Source organism: Camelus bactrianus, chromosome 36 (genome assembly GCF_048773025.1).
Source record: "Camelus bactrianus isolate YW-2024 breed Bactrian camel chromosome 36, ASM4877302v1, whole genome shotgun sequence".
In the NCBI taxonomy this organism is placed as follows: domain Eukaryota; kingdom Metazoa; phylum Chordata; class Mammalia; order Artiodactyla; family Camelidae; genus Camelus; species Camelus bactrianus.
The window spans coordinates 8,859,419-8,882,653 of NC_133574.1; the positions used below are offsets into that span (position 1 = coordinate 8,859,419).

Sequence of the window (23,235 nt, forward strand, 5' to 3'; positions counted from 1 at the left end):
ATTTATTTTCCAAGAAGGAGTGTGCCTCTGTTATTTCTTTCAGTAAACAAACCAAGAAATCCTGAGTAATTTCACTAAGAAACACACTCACTAGTACATAACATCACCATGATTCAAACTCTAATCTCATATTTTTAATGGCATGCCCTACTGCTGTTTGATATAAAAGATCATTATCAACATGATAAAATAAATGCTTCTAATGTAGCATGAGTAGAAAAGAATCAGAATGCATGGGCTGATGATTCTGCAAGTCTAATTTCTAGCATGTGCAGAGCAATTTATGTTTTCTTAAAACTGTTTTTAAATTTTTGTGTGGAGAAAGAGAGATAAATATGACATGAGACATTATGGGATATACTAACAAGAAAATGTATAGCAATAAACAAAACTCATTTATAATTATCTTATTCTGTCCTAAATTGAAGCTTGTATTGATTTTTATATTTCAATTATGAAGAACAGACAAAAAGGATAGGTAAAATGAATGAAGATTATCCATTTCAAATGTCAACTTAAAAAAGAGAGAGAAACTGAGGTAAGCTTAAAGTTGTACAAAATGGGTTGGTTTGGGAATAGTTTGAGCTGTAATTTGGGAAACATAAAACTCTAGCAAGCTACAAACAAATCCATTGAGGGTTTAGGGTAGGCTGCATTTATGGAGTGGGTATAAACAAGGGGGAGTTCAATCAGAGTCAGTTAAAACAAACATATCTGGGTGCATTCTCCAAAAAACTTAAATTTAAATTTAATTAAAAAAAAAAAAAAAAAAAAAAAAAAACAGAGACCATCCTTGATATGTTCATGGCAAACTTCTACCAGTTACTATTCACTCACTTTGCTCTGGCTGTTTCTGAGTTTTTCACAAGTCCAAGAAGCAAGTTTATGGGCTCAAGGATGAGGAGAGATTCTTAGATAAATTTTGGTGTTTGATACATCAGGCATTTACAAGAAATCAGCCTGTAACTCCCCACCAGTCCTTACCTTCTGTTTGCCTGAGGGCATATGTGTAAGATTTTTCCACTTTCTATCCTCCAGTTTCATTTTAGATTGAAATTCTTTCACAAAAATAGTACAGTAAAAACACGAAAATTAATATAAAAACAATCCAAATCTGTATGTTTTTAGTTTGGAGCCATGTACATTTATATAATTTTATTAGAAAGTAAATATCACTTTTATTTTAACTAAGCAAAATGTTTTTAAAATTTGAAGGTTTTCATTGAATTTGATCAGTTCAGTTGATGCTTTACATAGAAAGATGTCTGTGAAACATTGTATTAACAAACGCTTGGCGAAATCTAGGCAATGTACCAACAGAATAAATCGGGAGTATTGAGAACTTAATAGTGGGTGGGTTGCTGCCTCAGAAAAACACGTTTGAATCCCAGCTGTGCTAGAGACTGGCTGTCTGAGCATACTCCAGGTGCATAATCTCTCAGAGTTCTTTCTTCATCTGTAGAATGGGCATATAAGGCACAAAGTAAATAAACAGCTTGCAAAGCATGCGATAGCATCTGTTGTAAAGTTACCTATTTCCAGCATTTGCATTAACAACATTATGAAGAATCTGTAGTAATGTATGGTGACTTCTTTGCAATAAGTAATGGTATACAACAGATGAATATAGCATTGAAGCAATGTGGAGTTTGCATCACACGGGCAAGTCTGGGTAATATCACTGCAGAAGATTCAATTTCTTTTATATTCTCAATGTTAGGATTTAAAAAAAAATAGTTCAAAATTTTGAAAAATTGATGGTAAAATTTAAATAATATAAAGTCAAGAGCTTTGAAAAGAGAGCCAGTGTGGACTGAATCATATCCCATGGCTCTTAACTTTAAATACAATTGACTTTGGGGAAAGAAATGTGCCTTTCCTACAAAAGATTTCTTTTTGACCTTTGTCCCATCCCCAGGCTTCAAGGATACCAATAATTTTAATATTAGCATTTTCCTGTTAACAATTAAATGGCTTTAAAGGATATTACAATTTAAATTTTATTTAATTAAGCTAGATTTATTTTCTCCTCTCTTCATCCAGACATACTGAAGATGCATGACCCAGATCAATCACACGCAGGTGACAGAGTTCATTCTCGTGGGCCTCACGGATTGTCAGGAGGTGAAGATTCCCCTCTTTGTTCTGCTCTTATCCATCTACCTCTTCACAGTAGTAGGCAACCTGGGTCTGATCCTGGTCATTAGAATGGATGAAAGACTCAACACACCAATGTACTTCTTTCTTAGCAAACTGGCTTTTGTTGATTTCTGTTATGCTTCTGTCATCATACCCAAGATGCTTGAGAACTTCTTGTACCAACAGAAAGTGATCACCTTCAATGCATGTGCTGCTCAATTAGGCTGTTTCCTGGCTTGCATGACAGCTGAGTGTTTGCTCCTGGCTTCCATGGCCTATGACCTCTATGTGGCCATTTGTAACACTCTCCTCTAAACAGTTGTGATGTCCCCAAGAATCTGCATCCTGCTTGTGGCTGCCCCCTACAGCTACAGCTTCCTGGTCACCCTGTTCCATACCATCCTCACCTTTCGCCTCTCCTATTGCCACTCCAACATCCATAACCATTTCTACTGTGATGACATGCCTCTCCTCAGGCTGACGTACACAGGCACTCATGCCAAGCAGCTGTGGATCTTTGTGCTGGTATCAAGTTCATTTCCTCCCTTCTGGTTGTCTTTGTCTCCTACTTGTACATCATCTCTGCCATCCTGAGGATGTGCTCAGCTGAGGGGAGACGCAAGGCTTTCTCCACGTGTAGCTCCCACATGCTGGCAGTCACCATATTCTATGGGTCCCTCATCTTCATGTACTTACAGCCAAGCTCTCACCATTCCCTGGACACAGACAAGATGGCCTCTGTCTTCTACATGGTGATCATTCCCATGCTGAACCCTTTAATCTACAGCCTTAGGAACAAGGAGGTGAAGGATGCCTTGAAAAAAAGTGATCATCAGTAGAAACCAGGCTTTTATGTTCATGAAGTTAAGAAAGTGACTTGAATAAATAAAAATGGAATTTCCTTCATGTTTTTTTCTCTTAAAAAAACTAGAATGTCTCTTCCTAATATGTGATTTCTACTTATCTGTTCACTGTGCAATAAAATTTTCTATAGATTTTTACTTAGGATGAGATTTCAGACATAAGAGTAACCATAAGAAGTTATGTCCATTCTCTTACTTTTCAAATGAAAATGCATTTAAAATAATTAATTATCTGGTGCATAGGAATTTATGCCAATTTTCCTGTTTCTCAAATGAAGAACTGCATGAAAAGCTATTATCTGTTTATATAACTAGTATAGGACAAAAGTTCAGCCTCTCCACCCATCCAACTTCCCCAGTTCAGAATTCTTCAGCTGTATTAACAATATCCCATGTGAAAACCAAAGATGCATAGCACAAATAATTTTTCCTGATTTGCTAGTTTCTACGAAAATATGACATTATAAAGCTGTTCCATATTGATATATTTAACAAATTCTCTTTATTCAAGAGAACAGTATTATATCCTAACCTTTTCAATTTCACTGATTTAATGTGACCTAAAGTCTGGTTTGGTCTCTAAAGACTGATTCTCAAGTGAATTGTTCTTTTTTTTTTAAAGCCCATGAGACCTCATTATATTTTTTCCAACTGTTTAAAAGTTAATAATAATAATAATGTAATTCAACGTAATTCAAGATAGAATCCCAGAGGTATCATACACTCTAATTAAACACACTCAGTATAATTGAAACATCATAGATCATCTTGCCAGTAGCAAGGATTATATGCAGTTATACTGGGCAGACCTTGGGTAAGTTGGTCATTACTGGGAAAGGAATAGCTTCTTAGAACACAATGAACCCATTAGGCAATGCATCCTTGTGAGAAGAACGTGCACCTTGTAGTCCAAGGATGGTGCTGCACGAGGTGTGGGCTCTCACAAGGTTAGTTACCAATTAAATAAGGACAATGTTACAGAGTTTGGAGACTTTTAAACTCTTAAACAACATACAAAAGGTAATAATAAATGGCAGGTGCATGCCTATCATCTCCCTTCCTTCTCTGAGTCTAAAGACCTCAGTTCTTGTCCCAACTCTACTAATAAACTTGAGGGAGCAATTTATAAATGGGGGTTATCCTACACAACTGATAACTGTGATATAGACAGGTAGATAGACAGAGATAGAGATGGGCATGTATGCATTTCAAATAAGTGTAATAATTTCATAATTTTCAGTTACACAGAAAATAGTTTTGAGTTTGCAACTCATGCATATCATTTTAATACATATGTGTATTAATACATATATGCCATTTGAATGCTTAATGACAAAGACTAGAAAGCTGCTACTAACAGCTAGAGGGGGAAATTTAATACATATTTTCATTGCTCACAGAACACAGGGCTAGCTTAATCCACAGTTCTCAAACATTAATTTTTTTCATTGTTTATTTAAACACATTTGCCTACTATTGGACCATTTCAGTGGCTCCCAGTTTTCTCACAAAGCCCCTGCAGCAGGATTTGAGTCTGCTGTCTAGATACTGGCCACCTGCCATTACTGTCCTTGACCTCCTGTCTCAGCAGGCTGGAGCAATCACTGCGTCACAGCTTCTCTAGGAAAGGGCCTAGATTGCTTGGCATCTAAAAGCCTGCTGGGTCTGACATTTCCCGGGTCAAAAAAAGATCTCTGGCAATTTTTTTCAGTTCTGTATACCTTAGTTTCTTCATCAGTAAGAAGGTGAAAATAATATCAGCTGCTAATTTTATTGTCACAAGATCAAAAATGACAATGGATAAAAACATTTAAGAGTAAAATATTTTTGAATTAATTGTTTTCAGATTTCCTACTCCTCATTTGAATATGATAAACATTTAGAAATCTGTCTACAGTAAAATTTAAGAATTTCAGGTTAAAACTGAAGATATGCTACAAAACTATTAATATAAAAGAAAAACTTTGTCATGATTTTCACCTGAAATGTGATGATTTTGTTAATTGATTTTGTCCTTTTTGAGAAAGACTGCTTTCAATTAGCCAAGTAGTTCAAATTTCTTAACCTATGAATCTGCCTAAGAAACATATCACAATGAGACATTTCCCCCCAAGAGGTGAGATTATGAAGTTCATTTTAGTGGTAAATAATTCAGAATACTTCAAATATCCATATGGACACCAGATAAGCACAAGTTATAGCAATAACAATACGAAAACTTAAGTTGTCAGTATTCATACACATGGAATGCAAGATGGAAATATACATATGACACTGACATCAAGTGTGTGGACAGAGGGCACAGCACAGACTGTGAAGACTGATTAAGAGGAATAGGAAGGAAGGAAGGACCACAGTATCACCTCATAGATAGAACAACAGGTAACATTTGACACATACAATATGAGCATTTTTCTGTTTGCACACATATCTCTAGGTCATTACATGTGATGTGATATACAGGAATTATTTATCGCTATAGAACCTGTTTAGCATGCTGCTTTTAAAACTTGATTATATCATGAACACTTTTCAATATCAATAAATGTAGACCTATTTCAGATTTTAAAGTTACCATTTACTATTTTACTGAAGAGCCACATAAGATCTAAGCAACTATTAGAATATATCTAGACAACTTCCTTTTTTGGAGTAAGTAAAAACAGAACAATTCAGACACTTGCATACTTTCATGACTTTCCTAAGTTCCTAGAGTTAAAGTCATTATATTAAGTGGCAGGACTATTTTAAACAGTTTTGATGCTTACTTTTACACTGCCCTCCAGAAAGATGAAGACAATTATGCCTCTGTTGGATGTGTAAGCCCATGTCACATTCCCATGCCTTTACCAACAGTGGGTATCATCTATCATTTAATTTGATCAGTCTGATGGACACCTTATTATTAGCTAGTCATTTCATGTTTAATTAAATTTTCTCCTTTGTAATTAATAAGTATATTGGGAAAAGACACTCATTATATATATATTAATATAGTGTAGGGAGAGACATCATTAATTTAAAGTGCTGGTCTAGCATACAGTATAATCACATGTATATGTATCCTCTACCAAAATTATTTTGTATTATTTTGCTTATAATACCACTGACTTTTATTTAACTATACCAGTGCAGTGAGCAAAAAGTTGCGGTGTTATAAATGAGGTGAAAGAAAGGGCAGAAAATTATGGTCATTAAAAATATTAATTTTAGATATGTAGCATTTGATCTATTGCCATTTAAATAATTTTTTTCAAATAGAGCCATGGGAGTGGGACTTGCAAGTGGAGTGATGGCAGGGTCCCTGATCCCAAGGTCAAGAATTTAAGAAGATATATTGTTATTTTTTTAAATTGAAGTGTAGTTGATTTACAATACTGTGTTAATTTCTGTTGTGCAGCATAGTGATTCAGTCATATTATATATATATATATATATATATATATATGTATGTGTGTATATATATATATATATATTATTTTTCAGATTCATTTCCATCATAGTTTATTACAAGATTTTGAATATTTCCCTGTGCTATACAGTAGGACCATGTTTTATCTGTTTTATACATAGTAGTTAGTATCTTTTAACCCCAAACTCCTAATTTATCTCCCCACTCTCCTTCCCTTCCCCATAACCACAAGTTTGTTTTCTATGTCTATGAGTCTGTCTCTGTTTTGTAAATAAGTTCATTTGCCTCATTTTTTAAGATTCCACATATAAGTTGTATCATATGCTATTTGTCTTTCTCTGACTTACTTCATTTAATGTGATAATCTCTAGGTCCATCCATGTTGTTTCGAATGACATTATTTCATTCTTTTTTAATGGCTGAGTAGTATTCCATTGTATATACATATACGACATTTTCTTTATCCAGTCATCTGTCAATGGACATTTAGTTTGCTTCCATGTCTTGACTTGGCCCTTGTAAATAATGTTGCTATGAACACTGGGATGCATGCTTACCTTTGAACTTGAGTTTTCTCCACATATATGCCCAGGGGTGGGATTGCTGGATCATATGCTAAGTCTATTTTTAGTTTTTTAAGAAATCTGCATACTGTTGTCCATAGTGGCTGCACCAATCTACATTCCCACCAACAGTGTCCACAGTCTCTCCAACATTTATCATTTGTGGACACTGTAATGATGGCCATTCTGACAGACGTGAAGTGATATCTTATTATAATTTTGTTTTGCATTTCTCTGATAATTAAAGATATTGAGCATCTTTTCACAGGCCTATTAGCCATCTGTATGTCTTCATTGCAGAAATGTCTGTTTAGGTCTTCTGCCCATTTTTTGATTGGGTTGTTTGTTTTATTGTTGTTGCATGAGCTGTTTTTACATTCTGGAAGTTAAGCCCTTGTCAGTCACATTCTTTGCAAATATTGTCTTTTCTTTTTGTTCATGGTTTCTTTTTCTGTGAAAAAGCTTATAAGTTTAATTAGGTCCCACTTGTTGATTTTTGCTTTTATTTCCATTGCCAGAGCTAATGTGAAGATTCTCCTCTGAACACATTCATCATAAGATCATGGTGGGTCAGAACCAGTTTCTAATATTTACTTGATTATTGCCAAGGGAGACAGGAATAAACAGAATGTGTACTCTGGGGGGTTTTATTGTAAAAATATTTTAAAATCTGTACCATGGCAAAAGGCAATTATTCAGCAGTGACTGACTTTATCCTCTTGGGACTCACAGATAATCCAGAGCTTTAAGCAATTTTCTTTGGTGTATTCCTGGTAATCTATTTAGCTAGTGTCATGGGTAACCTTGGTTTGTTTGTGCTAATACAAGTCAGTCCTCAGCTTCACATACCCATGTATTTTTTTTCTCAGCCATCTGGCTTTTGTTGATGTTTCTTTTACATCTCCTGTCACTCCCATCACCTTGGTGAATTTCCTACGTGATGTTAAAAGCATAACATTTTATGCATGCGCCCTTCAGGTGTGCTGTTTCATCACATTTGTAGTTTGTGAGCAGTATTTGCTCTCAATCATGGCATATGATAGGTATGTGGCCATCTGCAGCCCTTTACTCTACATCATTCTCATGCCTAAAAAACTCTGTAACCGAATCATCACTAGCATGTATGTTTATGGGTTCAGTGTGGGTCTCGTACAGACAGTGGCAACATTCCAGTTGTCTTTTTGTGGCTCCAATTTGGTCAACCACTTCTACTGTGATGATGTGCCCCTGGTTGCTCTGGCCTGTTCTGACACTCAGGTCAAAGATCTGATGTTGTTAGTCATCGCTGGGTTCAATACACTCTGCTCTCTACTGGTCGTGATCATCTCCTATGTCTTCATCCTCCTTGCCATCCTGAGGATCCATTCTGCTGAAGGAAGACAGAAAGCCTTTTCCACCTGTGCTTCCCATGTGACCTCCATCACCATATTTTATGGGACAATAATTTTACTGCCCAAGTCAAGCCATTTTCTGAACACAGATAAGTTTGCTTTGGTGTTTTATGTGGTGGTGATTCCCATGTTGAACCCATTGATCTATAGCTTGAGGAATCAGGAAGTAAAAAGTACACTTAAAAGAATTACAGAGAAGTTGTGTTTGGCTGTCAAGTAACTGAAAAATCATTGGACAGGGAGGCATCAGAAGACTTGGAATTGTGGCTCATTTAGAGTCACCATGCTGATAAATGAACCAACTTCCTCACTTCCAGTGCTCAGATCCACTCAGAATATGTCTCACCCACTGTTTCATTCTTAGTGATTTCCACATGAAATGCATTTTGTGAATTTTGAGTTACGGAATTATAAAAGGGAAGAGAAAAAAAACAAGAGAGAGCGAGAAAGAGAGAGATCTTAATCCTGTTTGATCACAACACCCTCTTCCTCATTAAAGAAGCAGTATTGGAAAAGAGAGCTTTATCTGAATTCCGTGTCATCTATTGAGAAATCTGCGTTGTACTGAAATGGTACATCAACATCTGGTATCTTATGTTTAAGCATGCTGCACAGGTAATCTTGAAAGCATGTTGAAGCTTAAGAGCAGGGATATTTGGTTTTAACACTCTAGACAATCTTCCTAGCATTCCATTTCCTGCAACTCAGCTACAAGGGTAGCCTGACATTGAACACTTGGTGACACTTTGGCTGTGAGAGTTTAGTTCATTGGAGCCATTTCACACCATTTTAAGTCATCGCCTGTTCTATATAAGTGTGTGATTAGGAATGTGAATCTTCATTCACACAGTTTGGCTAACAATTTTAGCTTTTCCAAGTAATAGCTGTTATCTTGGGTAAATTATTTCACAGTTCTGTTTCTTAGCTTTTTCATCAGCAAAAGCAGGTAATAATTCCCTTTGTCTTGGACTAATTGTGAAGGTTAAATAATCCTACAAATATAAAAGGCATCACACAGCTCCTAGCAAAGAGCAAGCACTTCGTATATGTTGACTCACACCTAATGAGCAATATTAATTATTTACAGCATTGTTATTGTGTCAATGATCTCTTTTATTTGGTAGTAGTCTTTTTTTTTTTAGAAACAGTTGAGAATATTAAATGCTTTATTTTAGAATCAACAAATTGAAAATATAAAAGCTAACAAGTTATTTTATTGTAATCTTTAAAGCAATTTAATTCTTTTTAATTTCTTTTTGTGTGTGTTTATAAACATATTTTTAATGTATTTTTACTGAAGTATAGTCAGTTTACAATGTTGTGTCAATTTCTGGTGTATAGCACAACACTTCAGTCATACATGAACATACACATATTTGTTTTCATATTCTTTTTCACCATAAGTTACTACAAGATACTGTATGTAGTTCCCTGTGTTATACAGTATAAACTTGTTGTTTATCTATTTATGAACATATTTTAAACTGAATTTTTGAGTCCTTCATTTCTGCTATTAAAATAAGCATATTTTTTTCTTGAAAAAAATTAAGCTGCTTTTGTTACATTTAGTAAAAATTGCCTTAATAAATGATGCATTTATTTAGTTTCAAACTTTTCAAAGTAAAAATAAAGCTACCATCTACTGAATGTGTCTGGTGCTGAATGAAATGCTTTAAATGGACAGTCTCAGTTAATTTTTATAACAACCTACTGAGACAGATATTTTAAAAATGAAGAGATCCAAAACAATTTATGTAATTTATTAATGAACATGTAGCTAAAAACTAGGGAAAAAACACAAGATTTGAGTTTAATTTTGTTAAATCTCAGTTTTAACAAAGTAAGTGAAGAGATGATGAAGGTGGGGAGACTCTGCCGCATACATTGTCACCTTTTCCCTTTACTTTCTTCTCCAGAGTCCAGTACAATATGAAGGGCCCATTTGTTGTGCCATATTCAGGCTCACATACCTTTCAAATTATTTTCTAATTGAAAGATTAACTTAAACCTAGTTTTTGGATGACATCTTGTGAATCACCCATTTTTTCTTAGTTTTTAAAATTGTGTAAAGATGTGGAAACATCGATTCAATTAGTGTTTAAGTATTGCTGTTATAAATATTATGAAGGAAAAAGATAAAATGAAGCTCCAGAAAAATGGTGTTCCTCAGTGAGGCATTAAGATTCTGTAGGTCTGAATTTCTTTACCTGTAAGAGATACTGGCTATACTATGCCTGTGGGCCCTGTACGTGATATGTGATAGGATGTGTGTGGATAGCTATCTATATAAATATACACTCACAAGACACAGTAGGGTAAATAGAAGCACCGTGTTTCTCTGTCAAAACTGTTTTAAAAAGTTGAGAATTCATTCAATTCACAAGATTTGAAAAGCACCTCATGGCAGCATAAATGAGCTATTTACAAAATAATCTCAGAAGAAGAACTAATCCCCTTGTACTGCAGACTTCAAACAGCATTTTATATAGCGACTGTAACTGTCAGCATCTCCTTCTAAAACGGTAAAATAATAGATAATACTAAATCACTAATTTAACTATTTGTATGAAGTGTCAAAATAATTAAAGCATGTCAAATCACTAATATTTTCATATCATGACCCTATAAGGGTGATTTAATAAATGACATTATAAACAAAGTTTATTTCTATTTGAACAATATGCAAATGCATCAATTATTTATTTTAAAACACAGTTTCTTATAAAACATGTTCTTCCACTTATATTTTAAAAAACCCAATAATGACATTTTTAAGTCCAGATAATCTATAATACTCGTAGTGGTTAAGAAAACGAAATTCAGAAAGACTTGCAATTGCATTTAGAATTTTCATATTACTAATTATGTGACCTTACACAATTTATGAAAAATTGAAGCCCAGAGGTAAAATCTTACCCAACTCTGAGATTTGTTTTATTGCGATACGTAACACTACTTGATTCAGTGCCCAGCAGGTAGTAGAAACCTAATCAGGCTTTCCCTTGTTACTTAAAGAAGTAAATTTTTAAGAGCTCGATGAATTATTTTTTAATTATACATAACAAACACTTATATAGCAAACAATTACATAGCATTTATTATCACAGGATATTGTTATAAATGTTTTATAAATATTAATCTGTTTAGTCTTTAAAACCAAACAATGAGTTGGGTCTTATTTATTTTCCAAAAATGGAAAGAGAGTCACAGAGTTCAGGTTCATTGCCCAAAGCTGCACAGTCAGAAAAGGAAGAAGACAGAATTCAAGTTTAGGCGGTCTTGGTTCCAGAGTCCTCAGTTCTAACAAAGACACAGTGATGCCCTTGCTTGTGATACATGTATGTATATTTGAGACCATGTTTGTGTTTCTATTCAAACAAAATTTCACTGGTCTCTAAAGGCTATGGTGGCCTGAACAGGACTTGGAATCAAACTGACTTTCTAGAATTGGCCAGGGACCTGGTAGAGAATGTTAAAGCCACATTTCCAGTTGATTGGGAAAGAATTACAAGAAATGTCAGAAAGAGAAAGCTTGATTCATTTACCTTCTTGTATTTAATAACCTATTATTACTACTATTTTCTTAATTTTAACATCTTTACAGTTTCACAGCCTTTCTCCAAGGCTTTCTTGGAGGGTCTCTCACTTCTTTGTTTCTTAGGCTGTAGATTAGGGGGTTCAACATGGGGGTCACCACCATTTAGAATACGGATGCCATGTTGTCTGTGTCCAGGGTGTGGCTGGATCTGGGCTGTAGGTACATGAAGATCAGCATGCCATAAAAAACAACGACAGCCACCACGTGGGAGCCACAGGTAGAAATGGCCTTGTGTCGCCCCTGGGTAGAGTGAATCTTTAGGATGGCAGCAGTGATAAAGGTATAGGAGGTGAGGACAATGGAAGAAGAGCAGATCATATCAAAGCCAGCAAAGGCAAAGATCAGAACTTCCCTCACATGTGTGTCTGAGCAGGACAGAGCCAAGAGAGGGAGGTCATCACAGTAGAAATGGTTAATAGCATTGGGGCCACAGTAAGTTAGGTGGAAGGTGATAATGGTATGGAAGAGGGTGACCAGAAAGCTGTATACATATGGAACTGCCACTAGTTGAATGCAGACCCTCTTTGATATCAGTGTGGAGTAATGCAGGGGTCTACAGATGGCCACATAATGATCATAGGCCATGGAGGCTAAAAGGAAACACTCCATGATCATGAAGGTGAGAAAACAGCACAGTTGCATTGCACAAGCATGGAAAGAAATCATGTTGTGTTCCACAACAAAATTCACCATCATCTTGGGAGTGATAGCAGAGGAGTAACAAAGGTCAACAAAGGCCAAGTGACTGAGGAAGTAGTATGTCGGTGTCTGGAGCTGAGCATCCATCCTGATCAAGGATATCAACCCAAGGTTGCCCAGCACTGTGACCAGGTAGATGACTGAAAACCCACAAAGCATGGGGCCTGAAGCTCTGGCCGGTCTGTAATTCCACTGAGAATGAATTCAGTGACATGAGTGACATTAACTTCCGCCATTGAGTCTGATGAAGGCTGCAGATTTCGCTATAAGATGAAGAACAGGAATGGCATTTTTTATGGCCTGTGGCAGTGTTGGGGGAGGTGGTCACTAGCATCTTCTAGCCTTGAATTGTGTTACCTTGTGGGCAAAAAGTACACCTTAGCTCTCCAATGACATGCCATTCTTGCCCCAGGGAAAGAGTTCTTCGCTCTCAGAATACACCTCTTAAGCATTATTTTGTTTTGTGATTTTAGAAACTATGGGAAAATGTTGGTTAAACTTAAATATTATCTGAAAGAAAGCACTTCAGACAGCTACCAGTAATATTTCAGTGGTTTTGGTGCCCCTAAGTTTTGTATGCACACATAAATATGGCAGCACAGCATAAAAATACAAAATTTATAAATAAAAGCAAATTTATATTCCCCTGTTTTTCATTTTTGTGCACATTCCAAAAGTTTTAAAAATTTTCAAAGTGATCTGAGACCGACTCACTTTCCTGCATCCCTTCCCTTAAAGAGTAAGGACTGGATGCTGTAGAAGCTAAAAGGAAATTAACAAGAGCTATGGGAAAACACGCAATTTTATCTGCATAAAAATTAAGGAGACATGTTTTTCTTTCCAATTCAAAATTAACCACACTTTGAAGTTTGTTGCCCAAAGAGTTAACATTAAGTAGTTTATTAGATAACTTATTCTAAACTGCATGTAGATAAACCCCTTTCCCCATAAATATGTGTCAATATATTTCAAGGGCTTGTGATACCCAAAGACTTGTTCTAGTAGATTTCACTTTTAGCAACGTATCCTAAAGAACAGCCAGTTGTAATCAAACTTCTATGGAAACATATACAGGTGGGTAGAGTTCTTGATGAACACTTCTGAAAAATTGCAATTATTTTTATTTCTGCCAACTCTGAAAAAAAAAAGGACTAATCTCATTAAGCCCAACGTTAGTCTATTTGAAATTTATTTTTGCCCCTGACTTTATTTTCCCACCAAGTGGAACCATAATATGTTAACAAAGAAAGGAGCCTTGAAACATCATCACGTCAAACTCCTTCGTATTTTAATTTTATTTATTGCTACTATAAGTATTTATCTGTTGCTACTGAGGACTGCCCTTATCAGATACTCTAATTTGTGCAATACATGAATTAACTTACGATAGTCTTTTACTGAGAGTATGATGAAATTCTATCCCATCATTCCTGATTAACAATTGGAAAAAACCCAGGCTTAGAGCTATGGTCCCAGAGATCACATGGTATAGTATGGGGGTGATCAGATTTGTCTGACTGCAAAGCCCATATTCCTAAACATCAAACTATGCTGCCCAGTGTGCAACCATCCTGGCAGATACATCCATTTGTCTATAGTATAAACCTAACATTTCAAGCTTAGAGAAGACAAACATAACACCTGTAGTTTCTTAAAGATTGCTAAGCTTTCCATGTACTTTGCCAAGGTAAAACTGCAGAAGCCTGAGTGTCTAAAAAGTTATTATATTATGCTGTCCCTCCTGCTAAAAACTGTTTCTCTCACGAATACTCTGAATTAAGGTTTCTCTTACAGGTCTTGCACATACTCAACATGTTCTCACAAAGTCTTTTATATCAATTCCAGCTGTGAAGACATGGTTTGACTGCTATTTGAGAATAATGAAAAGGCTACCATAAAATGGAAAAGTTAAGCAGACAACCCTCGCTGAAAAATGGGGTCAGAGGAAGAGGTTGATTTATATTTATCATAATATTTTACTTAAAATAACAAAGGCCACCTGTGCATTAGTTTCTTTTGCTTTCTATTTTATGTAATTTCAGGATTTTTTGTGGTTGCAACATACATGTCAAATCAGCTGAGTGAGAAAATAAATGCACCAACGAGAACATTAGCTCTGGTAGGTACTTACTATTAAGGGGGATATTTAAGCAGCAAATGAAGCAAACAAAAATGAAGTTTATATATAATGGAGTTGCATGTTAAGCTGGAGTTTGGATTCTAAATTTAAAAAACTTAAAAATTACATGGAAACAGTTACCTATGAAAACCTTTAAAATGCTTATAGAGTGCAGCATTTATGATTTTGCACCTACTCGATGACTTTCTAGATTATTTTATTAATTCCTCTATTTTTTAAAAGTAATGTTTCTTCATAGCCTCCAGTTAGTTTCTGCAGATTGCTCTGGAGCAGTTATCACCCCAAAGCCTCACCATTTATTCAGTCATTTCCACACTCTGTCGATTTTGAGGGACATCCTTGAAGTATTGACACCTTTGATGTCAAAGTATTTTTAATGAGCATGATGTTTCTTGCTCATTGTATCTTTCCCTAAGTGAGTTTTGCCTCAAATTTTATGGCACGTTGAAACCACCTATAAAGTTGTCAAGATCCTAATATCCAGGCACCCCTCTGCCAATTTAATCAAAACATCTGGGTAACATTCAGGTTTCAGTGTATTTAAAGCTACCTGGTCGGTTCTAATGATAGCCATGTTTGAGAATCAGTAGTCAAAAGAAAAAACTCAGCGGTTGTGTGAATGAAAAATACTGCAAACCATGTCAGTAAACAGAGAATGCTGAAGCCATCAAGTCATCAGTGACTGCCACCACCCCCCAGTGGGGACAGGCCTGCAGCACAGCCTCTGCAGCCACTCACAATGGTGCCCTCTAAGCGGACTCAGAATAAGAAAGGAGAGGATACTGGCCCTAGATAGCTAGGTGCTTGTCAAAGGAATGAATTCAGTGAGCCCAAATGTTTGCTTCCTCCTATACATAGAAAAGCGCTAAATTCTTTAACCTGAGATGCCTGGTTTTCTTTAGTTAACAGCCAATCTTTTAAGGTTCCAACTCCCTGGTCTTTGTTGTAAAGCTCCTATATATCCTAGACCCCCCCACCTCTTCAGAGTGGTCCCTCAGGGCTGCATCCTCAGAATCGTCCACCAAATAAAACATAACTCTCAACTTTTAGGTTGTGCATTTATTTCAGTCCACAGTTTGAATGGCAGGCATAACTCACACATACTTCCAAAGTTACTTGTTTCTCTTAGTTTTGTTTGCCCAACCTATGATTGAATGAGTTCATCATGCCAGTCAAATTCAACTTAGAATATGCCTATTTTTTTCATATGAAAAGTCTCACCAAGGATTAGGAGGACAAGAGCAGTTTTAAGAAGATAAATTTTCAAATCCAAGTCTATCCCTTCTAGATAAACAAGATTATATTGTATAACACAGGGAAATATACACCAAAATTTTATGGTAGCTCACAGAGAAAAAAATGTGACAATGAGTGTGTATATGTCCATGTATGACTGAAAAATTGTGCTGAACACTGGAATTTGACACAACATTGTAAAATTATTATAAATCAATAAAAAATGTTAAAAAAAGATTAATTTTCAGTACCTCCGCTTCCCATGCCTGTCTCTTTGTGAAAATGATTTGCCTGAGAGCACCTATGGTTTTGGTCCTTTTGTATCTCGCCTTTTCAAAGCCCAGACTTCTCCTAGTTTACAAATGAAAACATTTCTCATTCATCTGAAATCTTATATGATTCCTTGCTCCAAGGTATAAAACTATTCAGAGTTCTAAACAGTTTAGGAAAACACTCCCATCTAATTAATAAAACAAATTTCAAACAAAAGTTAAATTTATGTTTAATGATTAATCATCAAAATTGGAAGTTTATTGGCAATTTTAATCAGTTTATTCTAAAATAATTTTAATTTTAATGCAAACAGAAATATTTTAGTATTATAATACATAGAATCTATAGTAACTTATGGTTACAAGAATACAATTCCAATCAGTGTGTGTATGTGTGTGAGTTTATCTGAATTTTAAAGAAGTAAAATAAGAAATAAGGTAAAATAACCAAAGAAATAGTTTCAGTAGTAAAAATAAGTTACTTTTGCACAGAAATGGCTTGCACAAATAGAGTTCAACTATAAGACAGAAAAAAAAAAAAAGGTCATTGAGAAACTTCCTCTTTCTTATTCTCTGCTCTATTAATCAAGAAATTTCCTAATTTGCTTACTACCTAGTGATACCATGTCCTGCCCGGTGTTCTGTCAGGGTCTACAGCAGCTTTTCCAAGCCAAGCATCCTTCATTCTACAGCTACATGGAGCTTGATCTCTGTACCAGAGCTTACTGCCCAGCCTGCAGAGGCATTGTGCACCACCAGTGCACTGCAGATGTGCAGCCCTGGTGACTTCAACCATCAGATGCTCCCTCCATGTATCCCAAAACACATGCAAATAACATGACATGGCATAGGAAAAGGCTGGGATGCACTGGTTTGAGTCTGATTTTTTAGAGTGCAATTTGAGGCCAAAAACCTATTCTGAAAAGCAATATTAGAGAAATGAAATACCAAGTTCTATTTTACATTAAAAATAAGAGTAAGCATACAGTCTTGACTTAAATATTTTACTTAAGAAGGGACTTTTTACCTTATGTTTGGTGTTTCCAAAGACCAAAAATGGACTTAGAAAGCACTGTTACCTACACCTAAGTATACAGCCATTCTTGGCCACTCATTCCCATGAGAAAACTTTAGACAGGAAATCTCACTTACGTTCTTATTTCTAATCCATCCACCTAGAAGAGGAACTGTTCTCTTCTGTGGGTGCCACTGCAGGAGGGAGGGTACTTCTAATTGATTAACTCAGTACAAAGTCATTTAATGTGTCTGTGTCTGTGTGTGTGTGTGTGTGTGTAAAAGAGAGAGAGAGATAAGACAGAGTGAAGGGAGGAAGATATTTGAAGATTGATGCAATATTTTAAGTACAACCAGATGTCCTTTACAAAGAACTGAAAAGGAGAGGGTATGAAAGTAAGAAATGCAACTGGGATGTTAGAGGCATTATCTGTAAAAGCAGACTGGTTCAATTAAATACCACAGCTCACCAAGGAGAGGTGTCTCTAACGGGAAGCCAGCTTGTCGGTGGAGGGTTGGCGATTCACTCCGTGTGCAAACTCCGTATGACTCACTGCTTAGCCAGATCCTGGCTCCCAGAGAGCTCATTCTGAAGTTGTTTGGGTAATTTATTAGTTCCTAGATCCCTCTGAGCCTAAACTTGAACTTCTAGAGATACCTGAAAGTGGTAATATTCCTTTCCCTGTTTTTCTCGAAGTAAGATGAGTTGGACAAATTATATTGGGAATTAAAAAGTTACCTGTATCCTTGAAGGAACTATACTTCAAGTATACCAATCAATCTCCAGGAAAGTTAAAGAAGGCTATACTACAGGCTTAAAAAAAGAACAGTAAACTTTGGTTCATTTGAATAAGAAAATCAAATTATGTGAAAGGATAAGACCAGCATTAAATTTTGGATAACTGAACTTATGAGAATGTGGGCAACATCCATATTTGGTTTTTTGTCTCAATTTCCTCAACTGTAAAATCAAGTAAAAATGATGCATCTTTTATGTTTTTGTGAATATTAGATGAATTAATGTATGCAAATATCCCAGCAAACTCTATGATAAGTACTTAGTATTCAAAAGGTATTTGCTTAAAAAGTAAGACAAATCAGAATAATAAATAAAATGAAGATACTCCAAGAACTTACTTGAAAACAAGAGCTACTTCTACCACAGTGTCAGAGTCTCTCTTGGTGAATCTACACAATAAGGGAAATGCATTATTATTAATGGTGAAATCCAGTTTTTTCCACAATTTTCAAACTAGAAAACCATTTTCTAACCAATTTCAGAATGTGTGTGTGTGTGTGTGTGTGTGTGTGTGTGTGTAAAACCACTACTCAGAGCAGTAGCCAAAATTCTTTTTTTTCATTTTTTTTTTTTTAGTGGGGCAGGGGAGGTAATTAGGGTTATTCATTTATTTATTTTTTTAATGGAAGTAATGGGGATCAAACCTGGGACTTCATGCATACTAAGCATGTGCTGTACCACTGAGCTGTACCCACCCCCTCTAGTAGCCCAAATTCTTGAAGAAATCTTTCAGTTGTCCCAATTTCTTGTACATGTTTTTTCTTTCCATCCAGCTTTTCCCTACATCCCTGAAGCCATTCCTTTCTAGCCTGAGTCTCACATTATTAATAAATATAGTAAACATTTTTCCAGTCTTAGTTGGATCTCTTCTGAAAGTTGAAAATGTGTACATTATCTCACTTCCTGTCATTTATACCACAATTTCCTTGTTTTGTTTCTTTTTTTAATTGTATGAAGAACATTTAGCATGCTAAGTTTTGAAGCACACAGCACAGTAGTGTTAACTAGATACAGAGTGTTGCACACCAGGTTCTAGAGCTACTTGTCTTACAAACTGACACTTTCTTTTGACACTTTCTTTCCATTAAACAACTCTTATTCAGCCCTCCTCCCAGTCCCTGGCAACCACCATCCGGCTCTGTTTCTATGACTGACTATTTCAGATTCGTCACAGAAGTAGAATAACGCACCATTTGTCCCTCTAGGACTGGCCTATATCACCCATCATAATATCCCACAGGTTCACCCGTGGCTTCACGCATGGCAGGATTTCCTTCTGTTTTAAGCCCAAGTGATATTTCACTCTATGTACCCACAGCATTTTCTTTATCCATCCATCCAATGATGGACATTTAGGTTGTTTTTATGTGTTGGCTACGGTGACTAGTACTGCAGTGAACATGGGAGTGAGATATCTAGATATCTATTCTAGATCCTGATTTCAATGATTTTATATATATAATGATATATTGATTATATATATATATAATATATATATATATATATAAAATCTGAAATTGGGACTGCTGAATCATATAGAAGTTCTATTTTCAATTTGTTGAGGAGCTTCTACACTGCTTTCTTAGTGACTGTACCATCGCTTCTTCTCCTAAGTTTCTTCCTGCCACAGAACTTGGTGTATTGTTTCTTCTCTCTTAGATAATGTCCCTACGTCCCATCCCTTTTGTCAACTCTTACTTGAGAATTCAAACTGAGCATCATTTTCTAAGGGCTGTTTTGCTGAAACCTGAACTTCCTGGGGTTCTGTTATGTTTTCTCATCACTGTGCACCTCTACTTGAAATGAATGACCACAGTTTATGATTAAATGCCCTTTTGTCTAACTGTTTATGTGAGTCTCTCTCACAATAGACTGTCAGCTCTATGAGACAGGGTCTGTGTCTGTTTTGCTGACTACTGAATCCCTGACTACTAACAGTTCCTTACTGAAAAAAAATAAACAAAAAACTTGTCAAATAAGTAAACTCATATATAATTGTATACATAAGCACTCTGAAAAGTAAGTTATAAGCATACAGAAAGACAACTTAGCACTAGATGTCAAGATTGTGTTCTAACCCTTGCTTTCAATTTTTCAAGTTCCCACAACTAATTACTTGCATCACCCTCAATTGAAACATTTGAGATCAGCTAGTTTAATGTGATCATTTAAACAGATGAAAAAGTAAGGCTCCTCATCCTCATGTAATTACCTCTCTCCGTTTCCAGCTAGGAGTGAATAAAAGAACATCACAATCTTTAATAACCTTAGGGGGAGGGCATGGCTCAGTGGTAGAATGCTTGTTTAGCATGTACAAGGTTGTGGGTTCAAACCCCAGTACCTCCATTAAAAATAAATAAATAAACCTAATTACCACCCCCCAGAAAAGAGCATAGTAATATTAGTAACATTAATATCCACAAACACTTACATAGGGTCATTCACATTGTGCCAGGTACTCTTGTAAGCAGTCTGTGTGTTAGTACACGTAATGCTCATGAGAATTCTGTTATAAATACTATTAGCATTTCTGTTTACAAGGGAAACACTGAAGTACAGAGAGGATGGAGAGGTTGGGCACCTTGGTCAAAGTCACACACCAAGTCACTGGAAGAGCCTTGCTTGTGACAGTCTCCAGAGACATAACCCTTCATTTACCCTTCTCCACCCTGCTCAGCTCCAAAACACAGTCATACCCACTGTATCTCCCACACATGCCCGTTAGCCAGATCCGGTTGGATACAGCCAATAGAAAGGGATCTACCTGGTCTGGCACTAAAAGCTTAGCTGTAGCATTCTGCTGCAGAATATCAATCATTTCCCAAAACATGAATATGAGAAAAGTTTACATGGTAAAGGTGGTGAAATGAGGCAAGGCAGGATCACTCTGTAATAATGGCAGAGCACAGGCAAAAGCAGTAACACTGCCTAAACCACAAAACCGTCAGACACCCTGTCCATCTGGCTAACACAAGGGACTGCTGCTCATTACCACCTAAAGCTTTTGCCTTCCTCCAATTTATCAACTTTCTGAATAGGAACCATTAACATACCAACACATTTGACATCATCCAGTTGAAAGTGTAACCGTGCCTTCTTGAACCCTGTTGTAAATGACCTCATAGGTTGAAATCTCTTAGAAAGCCCGGTCCCTAAGACTTCTTACTGAGATGCCCCTGTTTCTTGTGGTGTGTGAGCTCCCCAGTTGAAGCAAGCAACAGCAACATAACTGTGACTAGAGGTTCCTGGTGGTCTGTGCCTGGAGAACATCAATTGATGAAATGGTGTAAAGTCTGAGATTTACTTCAAAATATCTTTGGGGGTTAATAGATTGGGCAAGAGGGCTGGATGGAACCTATCTGACAATGAGTGGACACACTGAAGCTGGCAGCTTTTCTGGTGGTGGGGTGGGGATTATTCTATCAAATCTTCTAATGTTGTACATGTTTGAAAATTTCCATAATAAAGAGTTGATTATATAATAATTAATTTCTTTAGTAAAAAAGATTAAAATTTGTTAAAATTTATAAGTAGCATCATTTTGGGGTTTGAAATATTAGTACATCTCTGTTAAAAGTATTATCATAGAGGCCAACAAATGTTTATTCAGGAAAAATAAGAAATGCATATTTATGTACATATGTATGTATATGCCTTCAAAATATTTTCTAAATGAGCAAGAAATTGTCCTTTAAAATTAATACCTCTGAATCTGACTAAGGAAGAGCTTAGAATTAAGATTTAGAAACAGGATATAATATATTTCAACAAAGGAGGAGATTTGGTTTGTAAAGCAGAGGGTACTGGTCTTAATTCCAAAAGACATAATGAATTTGGTTCTTAGTTAAAAGGGAACTATAAAGCCTTTACTAAGCATTCCAGATTAAAAAGACCTTTGAAATCTGAAGCCTTATCTAACCAAACCGATTTCCAGAAACTAGTTCTTATCCACCTATAAGGACTATCACTAATGAACCATAGATTTTTTAAAGGAAGAAGTACAAATATGTTTTACAAATAATGTGATCAGCAAACCCCAAGGAAATCAATCAATCAGAATAATTAAAACTTCTCCCCATATGACACCCCATTATAATAGAAACGTAGAAAAAAACAATAAAGGAAAACTTATTTACAACAGTGTGATACCCACTATTTGTATGTGTATTGAACTAAGACATACATTAAAAATAATCAGATAAAAAGATGTTACAGAAATGACAGGCCAGCCAAGAAACAAGCACCACTCGGAGGGTTGGAGTACTCAGATGTATTACGCCAGTGGGCTCAGAGGGGCTTCCGCTCCGAAGCTCTGAGCCCACCAGCATAATATATCTGAGTACTCCAACCCTCCGAGTGGTGCTTGTTTCTTGGCTGGCCTGTCATTTCCATAACAAAGACACTAAAGGAATAGAATTGTTGGCTTAGAAATGATATTGTAATACATTGCCGCTTTTCTTTTAGATTTTATTCAAATTAGCCCAGTGTTTGCTAAAATAACAAAATAATAACCTTCCTTGTCACCCTATATAAATTACTGAAGTTAAAATTATGACTCTGTTGGATTCTGTGCCCTCAGGTAGCTCATAGCTGAGTGAGAGGAGAGACATATGGAACACGCAGATTACAACATAGTGTGAAAAATGTAACTGACACAAGGAAGTCGCAGAGGATACTGAGAAATGGTCCAACATCCCCCTGTGGCTTGGGGGTCAGGTAAAGAGAAGATTGAGTTAATTTGGAAAAAAAAAAAACAACTCTACCACAAGGTTATCTTTTGTTCTTGTAGTGAGAGGATGAGAAGGAATGAGACATTTACGCAGAATGGAAAAGCTGTGGAAAAGCATTTCAGTGACACAGAAAGTGCAAGCACAGTTAGGGAAGGAGAGACACTGTGTGGCAGGTGGGAGGGGGAAAAGCAGTGGAGTCAGGAAGACGGTCAGGGCCCTGGACACAGAGCACTGTCCTTCATATTAATGAGTTTGGGCTGAATCCTATAGGAGGCAGAAACAATGGGAATGTCTTTTCTACAAGATTGATACAGTCAGACACCTGTCAAAGAACTCCCTTAAACAAGATCGTGGCTTAACACTGTGTAATGACATGCAG

The 23,235-nt window shown here is 36.1% G+C and overlaps 3 pseudogenes; 2 read left to right on the forward strand and 1 right to left on the reverse strand.

Moving 5' to 3' along the window:
• Nucleotides 1-2,058: 2,058 nt before the first annotated feature.
• On the forward strand, nucleotides 2,059-3,015 carry LOC141576173 (olfactory receptor 8U9-like; annotated as a pseudogene).
• Nucleotides 3,016-7,654: 4,639 nt separating this feature from the next.
• Nucleotides 7,655-8,588, forward strand: LOC141576190 (olfactory receptor 5AL1-like; annotated as a pseudogene).
• A 3,355-nt stretch (nucleotides 8,589-11,943) lies between these two features.
• Nucleotides 11,944-12,901, reverse strand: LOC141576172 (olfactory receptor 8U3-like; annotated as a pseudogene).
• Between the last annotated feature and the right edge of the window lie 10,334 nt (nucleotides 12,902-23,235).